The sequence below is a fragment of the Salarias fasciatus genome, chromosome 23 (assembly GCF_902148845.1).
Source record: "Salarias fasciatus chromosome 23, fSalaFa1.1, whole genome shotgun sequence".
NCBI classification, from domain to species: domain Eukaryota; kingdom Metazoa; phylum Chordata; class Actinopteri; order Blenniiformes; family Blenniidae; genus Salarias; species Salarias fasciatus.
In genome coordinates this window covers 5,093,382-5,104,551 of record NC_043766.1, presented here as the reverse complement: position 1 = coordinate 5,104,551, position 11,170 = coordinate 5,093,382, and positions in this window count along the sequence as shown.

Genomic DNA, 11,170 nt, shown 5'->3' with positions numbered 1-11,170 from the left:
TACTCAGAATACACTGGCCCATGTTTTCATGGGCCGCCTCATCGATATCGATAATAATAGTTATTATTCATCATAATAGCACATTTTTATTTTTAAGGGTCGTTTAAGAAGTCCCAAGTCACTTTACATCCTTAAAATGCTAAATGACAACTAAAAACTTGTGCAAAAAAACTATCAACATTTGAAATAAAGCAAAACACTGCTGTTCCTGTACAACATAGCAGCTGATTCAGTGGAAATCAGTGCAGTGTAGTCAAACTCACTGTCATACCCGTTTATGAACAACATGTTTCACATAAAATAAGCTTTAAAATCAGAGTGTCAATAAAGATGGAAATTATAGTTGAGCGGGTGTAACATTTTTCTTCTATTACATACCATAGAATTCAATATATTTTTGCAGACATTGCAATAATATTTGTATATCTCATGTTCAAAATCTACAAAAGAGATACATGTGTTCAAAAGTGCAAAGTCCTGGTGGGTAAAGAAAAGCTGAAAAGAATTATATATACTTAAACATGTAGCTGAAAGGATGTACACTCTTTCAGTTTCTTCTCAACTTCAAATATTTTGCGGCATTAAAATAATGAATGATCTTTTCAGTCGTTAAAATTGCTGTGTCTCTTTGTTCTTGTCTGCATTTGCCTTTGCCTTTGCGAGTCTTTTGTAACGCTGATATTTCTCTACTTTTCCCGTTTTTTCCAGATGAAGCCGGCGGAAGCGGAGGCGGCGGCGGCGGACGTCGCTGCGGATCTGGCTTGCTCTGACCCAAATGAGACTTCGTGCCAGAGTCACACCAGCTTCTCATCAACCCAACAAGAAGGCCGACCGGGCTCCTCGCAGACTCAGATCAGCACTGGAGCCACCAGCTGCACCCTGGATGACGTCGACACGGACTCCTCCATACCCTCCGTTTCAGAGCGAAATTATTCCAGCAGCGGTCAGATCGGCTGCGGAAACCCTCCCGTTTACCTGAAGGGAGACGCGTACAGCATCGTGGGCTCCCTGAACCCGCACAGCAGAGGGACGTGTCTGAACGGGACGAGCGGCGGCGGGCTGTTCCCGGCGGGAGTGCCGCTCCTGAACATGTGCAGACTCCAGAGAAGGGATTTGACCTCGCAGTCGTTGCCCTTACCTGGGGGGATGCTCGACGGCGGCGGCGGATGGGCGTGCGGGGCGGAGCCGGTCGCGGCGAACGTGGGCAACCCGCAGCCCCTCCGCATGGAGGAACTCCTGAACATCCGCCTGGACCAGGTCACCTTCGACCTGTCGCAGCCGCCCTACGACTCGCTGCAGACTTACGAGTTCGAGGGCCGCGACTCGAGGGCCGAGTCGCTGAGCTCGCTGGAGAGCGACGGGGAGAAGGACAACGGGAGGGTGGTGGGGGGGATGGAGGAGCTGAACCAGAAGTTTCAGCGGCTGGTGGAGATCATCCGGGAGAGGGAGCGGGAGAAGAAGGGAGACGGAGGGCCGACACCTGCCGCCGGGGGAGGTGGCACTGCCGAGAGTACCTTCTCTGAAACGCATAAACAAAGTGACGACAAAGGACAGGAGCGGCAGAGATGGGATTTCTAGACTGCAATGAAAGGAGAGCTTCAGAGAGGAGAGCTCTCCCGACAGTGATGGATTTTAAACTCGGCAGGGGTGACAGTGCTGGAGGTCCGTGACAGAAACCGTCCCGCCGTTCCCCTTGCCACAGGAAATCCAGAAAGCTGACAGAATAGTGAAGATTTGTGGTGCAATCAGTGCACGGCATATAGTTTTCACCTCCACTGTGTTTAGAAAATGCATATGGAACTTGTCACTTTTCACACTGGTCTTGTAACTGACATTAATAATGCACTCGGGCTTTCAAAGTTAAACTAGTGAAAAATTTATTTCCTTTTTTTTTTTTTTTTTTTTTTGAAATATTGATTCCAAGCCCTGAAAGCTGCATTGTTAGAAAATAGGCCTCATGAAATATTGACTGGCATTGTGATATTTAATATTGATAGTTTAATAGGGGCACCCTCGCTAGAAAATCCCCGGAATTTGAATACATTTGCATTGGACTTGGAGAGTTTTGAATCCCACACACACAGGCGTCACACTGCTGCGTGTTCGCCGAGTCTCCCCGACGAGTACGGCGATGCGCGTTCACCCCCCGTAGCTCTGTAGACAGGAGCACCAGCCGTGCAAATAGTGACCGATAGTGGTAGAGAACTCTGCTCACTATTGCAATTTGCACACTCTGAACATTGACCAGACTCTCACTGTCAAAGACTTGTGTACTGTTGTGAAAGTACAGTAAAGAAAAAAAAGTCCATATGTAGATAAACATCACCTTCAGCTTCAGTGGTTATTGCTCGTGTGTGATTGAAATCAATGCGTGCTAAGTGAAACGTTTGATATTTGGAAACTCTTGCAGACGAACGCTTGAGCACAACACCCCACCCCCCCCCCTTTAATTTCACCCACGCAAGATTATTTATATTTCCCCCTTTGTGTTTGCTCGTCTCGATTCATCTCCCAGAGGCTTGTTTATCTTCCACCTTTTAAGAGACAAAATTAGGCAAAAGCTATTATGTGATGCTCAAGACGCACACAGCACATACACACACACACACGCACACACGCTCACACACACACACACACACACACACACACACACACACACATTGTTCTTGTGATGAGCAAAGAAGGCGGGCAAAATAATCATTAACTTCACAATTGCATAATGTTGGGCAATACGTCTTCTGACAAAGACTTATTTCTATAGCTGCTTCAAAGCTGCTGGACTGTTCAGAGGGACGAGTAATTAAAATAATGGCATTGTTTTCAATAAGATAATAACACATGTTTGACTGTCTGCAATTATTCTGTTTTCAGTGGGGATTTGGGTTTTCATCAGCTACGTTTTGGAAGCTCTTGAACTAAATTTGACAGAACTGTTTGGCTTCCCGACGGGAAAGATGAGGTGTCATAAGAGAGCGAACTCCTCGGGCAACAGATTGAATCTCATAGTAAAGGAAAGCAGCCAAACGATTGCTCATCACTGCCACGCTACCAGGACGCCGTGGACACCCCCGGCACTGCACTGCAACCGCTGCAAGAGTACCACTAAATCCTGTTGTGCACAATGACAAGTTCTCTTCCCTGATCACATTGGCACGTTTAATCCAGCAATGGACTAAATATAGGCTGGAGTTGAAAAGTGGAACTTGATTTGTGCAATCACTTCAAAAAAATAGTCAGACGAAAATAAAATAAGAGTAAATTAAAATATGTTTGAAATTCAAATGTTTCGGAGGTACATTGCCATTTATGAACACTTTAAAAGGTGTCGTGAAGTAGAATAGGGCACAGTTCATTAAGCGGGTGGTGCAATACTGCCCCCCTAAGGCTGATGGAGGCATTGCATGTGAAAATCACAGCTTTTGGCAGTCGTGACAGTGAAGCCAGAACTGTGTGAGAATTATGGGTCACCTCAGAGTTAAATGAGGGAAATGAAGTCAACAGATAATGTCCGTTTACTGCAAAATGTCTCAGATACAAAGCAGGTCTTACCAAGTAGACAAGTCGCTGATGTTCTCTTCATAAGCTATTTATTAGATATTTTCTTTTTAAATACTTAATCTGGGTGGGTTATTTAAGGAATCCGTGAAGCTTTTGAAATAAAAGTTCACTCAAAATGTACCATTTAAGGGTTATAAAGACTTAAATGTGTAATATTATCAAACTGTTGTTATTTCAGAGACATTCTAGATATTTTAACGTCAATTTTTTTAGTTGTACTTCATTACATGGAATCAAACCTGCTCCACACAGATCTGTTTGCATCACTTTGACATGCTCTCAGTTTTCAGTTCTTTTCCAGATAGAAATGGCAGAAAAAGACACTGCAGAGATCATCACAACAGGCCGGGGCGTGTTGTTGAGCTTTAACTGTGAAAAAGCTCCTGCATATGTTAAAGCAGGACCAGAGAGTCAGTGGCTCCCAGACTTTTTCCCCCTTGAGGTCTGGACCTCCTTCTCCAGGCTCTGATATGTCAAATCATTGGTAGACTCATCCACTCTTGCCATTATACAAATACAGGAATGAAAAAAACAAACAAACACACTTTTCTCTGGATCTATTCTTCTAGATCAGCCATTCCAAAACTCAGAAAGCTTCAGCCCATTTGAAGATCGCAAAATCAAAATGATTTTAACTGAAGCATTTTTCCAGAGACGTATAATCCAGTCTAGACGGGGGCTCCTGGGAATCAGCTTCATATTAATGAAAGTACAGTAAATGGCCTCTGATCTCCCCTGAAATCCATGGCCCATTACTTTAAAGAGTTAACAACTGCAATTACCCTAGAATCTGTAAAAACTTTGACAAAACAAGAAGCTTATCAAAAACACAAAGTTAGGGGTTGTTGATTCTTATACTCAAATTTTCTGTAGTTTATTGGAACACTGGTGATTCCCAGAAATCAGGAGGTGCCGAAATAATCATAACAAACCATAAAAACAAACAAAATTGAGAGAAAATTTGTTCATGACTTTGATTATGTACTGAATCCCCATTAGGAGAAGGATTGTGGGAATTTCTTAATGACCCAGAACAAATGCATGTTGCGGTTTTGCAGGCAGGCACCGTTGGACAGGTTTGCTGCTGGAAAGACGTGTCGAAATGTTCTCTTTCCGTCTGTTCAGCTTGCACATTTAGAAGTCCTTTGTTCTGCCTCATTGACTCAACATAACAACACACACACACATATCCAAGCGCAGGTAACGGTGAAGTAATGATGAAACACTGAGTACACTCCAGAGAGCACAAAGAGACGAGCTTCTGTGAAGAATGCGCCAGTAGTTGCTGTTTTGTGTTGCTTAGTTTTTCAAGCAGAGAAATAGGAGCTGTAATCCATCAACACACTGGGTATTTTGAACCTATTAAACTGTAGTCAACTGTGGTATCAAACACTGTCCTGCATTTTCTAGGACTAACGCTGACTGAAGTTTCTGGCAGGAACATTTATTCCCAGAGAAAAGGAAGAGGAGTCAACAAAGCACAAATGATGGGTGTCCAAGGAATTTACTACACACTCAAGTTTTCTGTACAGGAAAGTGTGTGTGCATCTTCACGGGTTTGACTTCTAAGCTGTAATCTCAGTAAGAGCAGACGTGTCTCTGAGAGCCTCATGTGCCTCATTTGCCTTATTTCACTGAAGTATCTGTAAAGAAAAGGCTTCCACGAGCACAGCTTCAAGGATGGCGAGGATGGGGCTACAGTGTCGTTTAAAACAATCCTGCTGTGCTCGGGCTGGCATCCCTTGCACTCTTGAAAAGAAACTTTGAGCTAAACGAATAACACTTTAAATGACAAACTATTAGGAGTGTCTTATCTCACTATATTGAAATTGACAATAGGGAGACTGGGTAACCTCTATAATAGTCCTGGCTGGTGTGAGAGAAACGTTTGTGGATTCAGCCTATTTGACCAGTCTGTTATTACATGTCAGCTTTGTCATGTTGCTCAGAAAGTTGACGTGTAACCAAAGAACGAATGAAAGGAGAAAAGGTTTTTAACGGCAGAAGAGTGTCCAGAGGACCACACTGCATCTGTTGGCCTGCCTTCAGTCCATGCGGCTTCCTGCTGCTGCCTTTTTCCCAGCTAAGTGATGCACACTCACCCAGCTAACCCCAGGAGTGTGATTCATCAGGCCTTGTCTGATGTTCTTGTGAACAGACACACGGGGGCTCAGCAGTTAAGCCCCCCTGCGCCCTGACACTCCTTTTCCTTCTAAGCCAGCATTAAGGTGCTCTGTTGTTTCTGCTGTAGCACATATTTTGTGGTTTGGGACCACACTGACCAGTACCAAGCCACTTTGATTTAACCTTTTGCTGCTGCAGCATGTCCTCCATTGGACCCACTTTGGCAGAGACTGACCACTGCAGACGAAGAGCCGCCCGGGGACAGAACGCTCCGGCTCTGGACAGGCTTGCTCAAATCCCGCACTTGTTTATTTTCTCTGCTCACACAATAGGAACTTCAAGGACTGAGAGCAAACTCACTGTCTAATCAATATCACCCACTGATAGCTGTCACTGATAGAAGGTAGTCGTTTATATCGTAATTTATTGTGAGTCATTTCAGTGTTTATTACATATGAGCTTGCAGTTTACCAAAGGTCGAACTTTCAGATTGGATCAAAAAGCAACCTATTAATCCTTCACTGAAACGTTAGTCCTGCATTATGAGGGGAACATAATGTGAGCAAATAAGCAGTAGCTAACACTTGGAATTACATTGAAATGGGTAATGTTTATTGTTGCATGAATTTTGGAGCAGTAGTACAAACTCATTTCGCTAGATGAAATGACAAAGTTTCAGCACAAGATCGCAATGGTAATTCGTGACCTTATAAATACAAGGTCTCCATGAATGTTTTTAAAAAATCACATTTCAAGCAAAACAGAGTTAACAAAAGAAGTTCAGAGGTTGCTGGATGAAGACCAGACAGACATGCTATGGGGGGTAATTTTTCACACTTTGTAATTTATGAAAAACATAATATTGGTTTGAGACATCTGTGACAAATCAATATCAACACAAATGTCAACAGGAATAGTTCAACCTAGACACACAAAAAACAGTGCTGCAGCCACCAAAATAGCAGTTACACAACAGAATCAACATGAATAAGCTATATAATAGGAAAAAACATAAAGCAAGAACATAGAAAGAGAGACAGAGAGAGAAAACATCAACTAATAAAACTTTCACAGCTGCATCATTTCTGTCAGATGAGTGAAATAATGAGAGAGCATCGTCATATGTGTGTGTCTGCGTGTGTGTTTGTAGTCATGTAAGGTGTGTATGTCTCTGGTTATTAGCTGATGTGGAGGAACACATAATGCTCCAGGTCCATGGAGAGAGCAGGCTTGCACCCTCGCAGCACGAGCTCCTGGCATCCCACCAGAACCCGGGGAGGCCCAGACTGCCAGCCCAGAGCCAACCGCACACCAGGCCCCAGAGGGCACCGGGGGAGAATGTAGATATCAGACGCTGAGAGGCAGGAGGTCCCAGCAATCGATGGAACAAACTCTAATGAAACACCCCCCCCTACACACACCCCCAGCACCCTGCGGGAGGTACTGGGAGGGCTGCAGCACCCCACCGCCACCCCTCGCTGGATGCAGGTTACAGTGTGTTTGTGTGTGAATGTTGGTGTAACTATTGTGATTATTTCTGAAAACTTACATAAAGTCCAAACATATGACTGTCAGCAGTGGCTGACTTGAAGCAGTTTGGCATCACAGGCCTGCTCTGTCTAAAGCACCTGCTTTCTAAAAACACACTGTTTTTATCCATGATGCATTTTGCCATTTTGTGGATTTACCCGAATGCAGCAGTGAACTCTGTGTACCAGGGACTTTTTCTCCACTCAGTCGGTCTCCCACTTGGACATCCGGCTGTGAAGTCTGTGAAAATACTCCCTGTTGGGTTGACTTGACCTGTCCTCTGCAGCCGCACACAGATAAAACACATTCATAAAGTGACTTCTCTTTATGTTATGCTTGGAAGGACAGTCAGAAGTCTTGATTTAGAAGTGACAGATGTGAAACAGCTGGCCAGGAATTAAAAATCAGTTCAGAATAGCAGTGGTAAAACCTACTCTTCATTTGCAGAGAGTTGTATTCACTGATTCCCTCGCTCTATGTTTTCAGCCTCGTTAAGCATTTTTGCCTTAGACATCAATGTCTCCTCAAACCGCTTCCAGCCACAAGATAACCAGCAGGCACTGTACATATTGAATTTGATTAAATGAATATAAACGCCAGCATTAGGCGGTTTTCAGAGTCATTAAAAGACTGACTATGGGAAATACATATTTCAAAACAGACAAAAATTGTAGCTTATATCAAGCATGTGAGCATACATGTAAACCAGATTTCAAAGCACTCATTATGCATCAGTCTGAGTAATCCTGAATTATTAAAGTGCAGCAGCTTTGAATTGTGCTTCGTTTGCACTTTTTTTTTTTCATCATCGGAGTTGCAAATCCAGTAAAATGCAAAAGCTGCAAGACAAACACCAGCAATCAGTCTATTTATCAAAAAACTTTGCTGCTCAAACTTTCCTGTAGAAAAGTAGAGGGAATGAAAGGGAATGCTTTAACATTCTTCAGAATTCAAGTTTATGCTTGACCTTTTTCCTCTATAGACCTCAGAAATTGTGCCTCAATAAATGTTGTTGGTATCGCAGGTGAAAAATGGCAAAAATTAGGAAATGCTGCTGATTCTACTTTAACATTTGCATAAAGTGCTCGGAGGCATCTGTACCTGGCATGGCTTCCTACAGCACAGTGTTCTGTTTATAAACTAGGAGCTATGGTAATCTCTCTCCGAGGTAAACCTTTGGGCACGCTGCTGATATCAAAAGGTCAAACAAAAGGACAAACACTAAAGGAATATATTACATAAAAGAACTCGAAGGGTCAGGTCACAAATATTGACTCATTACTATTATTATTATTATGCTGACAGTAGCTGCAGGTATGCTGATGGTTTAAATAATGCTAAACACAGTGTTAAAACATTTTTTACTGGTTAAATTGTGTCCTTGATTCTACACTGGGCTACTTGGTGGAGCAGTGGTTAGCTCTCTCATCTCATAGTAAGAAAGTCATGGCTTTAAATGCCCTTCAGGGACTTCTGTTTATAGTTTGTATGCCCCCCCCCCCCCCCCCCCCCCTACCCCCCCTCAGGGTTTTTCTGGGTATTCTGGTACAAAAACATGCATGTGAGGTTAAGTCTTGTGTCTAAATTCAGAACAATACTCTGTGGAAGTTGTCCGGGAGGAGACGAATGAGTGCATCACGTCGGCAGCTTTTATTTTACACCTGGTGACTAACGGCTGTCATGCAGACACTCCAGCCCAGTGCACTCCAACTTCCCCCCTTATAACCCCTCACAGCCCTGCTACATCACCAAAACTCCACCCCACCCACAATGGATACCACAGCTTATAAATTACAAACGATTTTTGAAATGCCTGGTTCTGGTTCCAGGGCCACAGGATTTCATCTCTGCTCTTCGCAGATGACATTGCCCTGTTGGTTTCACCGAACCTGGACCTACAGCATGCACTCTGGTGGTTTACAGTCGAGTGTGAGGCAACGGGGATTAGGATCAGCGCTTCTGAATCCAAGGCCATGGTCCTTGACCAGAAGAAGGTGGTCCGCTCCTTCCAGGTCGGTAGAGAGATTCTGTGCAAGTCGAGGAGATCAAGCATCTCTGGGGTCTTGTTCATGAGTGTGGGAAGGATGGAGGTAAGACTGATAGGTGGATTGGTGCAGTGGTTGCACGGATGTATTAATTGTATTGGCCCATCATGGTGAAGAAGGAGCTGAGTGAAAAGGCAAAGCTCTCAATTTACTGGTGAATCTACCCTCACCTATGGTCACGAGCTTTGGGTCATGACCGAAAGGACAAGAACTCGGATAGAAGCGGCTGAAATGAGTTTCCTCCGTAGGGTGGCTGGGCGCTCCCTTAGAGACAGGGGGAGGAGCTCCGTCATCCGGGAGGAGCTCGGAGTAGAGCCGCTATTCCTCCACATCGAGAGGAGCCAGCTGAGGTGGCTCGGGCACCTCTTTAGGATGCCTCCTGGACGCCTCCCTGGGGAGGTGTTCTGGGCATGTACCACAGGGACGAGGCCCCGGGGAAGACCCAGGACACACTGGAGAGACTATGTCTCTTGGCTGGCCTGGGAACGCCTCAGCATCCTCCCGGTGGAGCGGTAGAAAGAGTCTGGGGACAGGAAGTCTGGGCATCTCTGCAGAGACTGCTGCCCCTGAGACCCAGTCCAAATAAGCAGTAGGAAATGGATGGATGGATGGATGGATGGATGGATGGATGGATGGATGGATTGATTTCTCTGTGTATCCGTTTGACTGCTCCCTCTTACAGGAGTAGCTGCTTGCATCCTAGACATGATTACTCTCACTACCAAATGCCCCTTATGCCGTGACAGAGATTACAATCCAGGTGCCTCACACGAGGCATAGGTCAAGATTAAACCAGATGGCCTTAATTAAAACAGGATTCTATAACAATAAATAAATAGAACTATCTCATAAAAGTAACACAGGCAACTTCATTAGTGATTACATCTTTATGTATTCAGTGTGTTTATATGCTACGCAGTTTCAGTTCACAATAAAGAAACAACTCAACTGTGTTTGCACATTTTTTCCAGAGTAGCACAGATGCATTTGGCTGTAACACCAATGGCTCTGTATTCATGGCCCAGTGCATTTAGGGCCAGCCCAGCAAACTGAGCCATGAATACCTAATCGTTTATAGATGAAAATTATGATAAACTGTTTTAAGCTGGTTGGGCTGAGAAGTAACTCAATGTGTAATGCGATAAATATAAAGTGAGAAGCAACCATACAGACAGCTATCATTGCACACAATTTGGTGTTTTTCAAGCAGCACTGTTAGATTTTTCATCCTGTTTGCTATGAATGAGTGGTGAAATAGTTTTTTGCAGGTAAACTCACTATTTTTCTGAAAGTTTTTTAGCCAAAAAAAAAATACATTCTTGATGTAGGATGGTTTGACAGATGAAGGTCAGACTGAGGTACACACTTGTGTGTGAGGTGCTGAAAATCCACTGGCAGAGAGAGCAGCATTGCAAAATGGCAAACATAACAAAAGCTCAAATGTTCCTGATCCCTTTTGGGAAAAAGTTTCACTGCACCCAAACCAAATCAAATGTCAGCATGCCGCAGTAAGAAGGAAAAACAGAGCACACGATAAAATAATATAAAGCCATTTGCAGTTTATGGATCTCCTTAAGAGGGGCCAAAAAAACTCATAAGCCTTGTATCTTAAAAAGCCACATTTCCACCAGCTCAGTCTGATGCCGTTGTGATGCTGGAGTAGTCATTGTACAGTAGTGTGGTATTCTGGGAAGATTCATATTTGGAGGTTGACTATGACGTTGTAGTGCTAATAAATATATTAAAAACAATATTCTCTTTTAATTTGGAAGTTGATTAAAAGTCTGGTGGTCAACTTCAAAGCAGAGTCCACATTCTTCAGGCTACACAATGTGAGCTTAAAGTGCCAGCGCTCACTCGTAAACTGGTCTTTCTGAAGGATCACCAGTGCAGTTGGACTGGCACAACACACT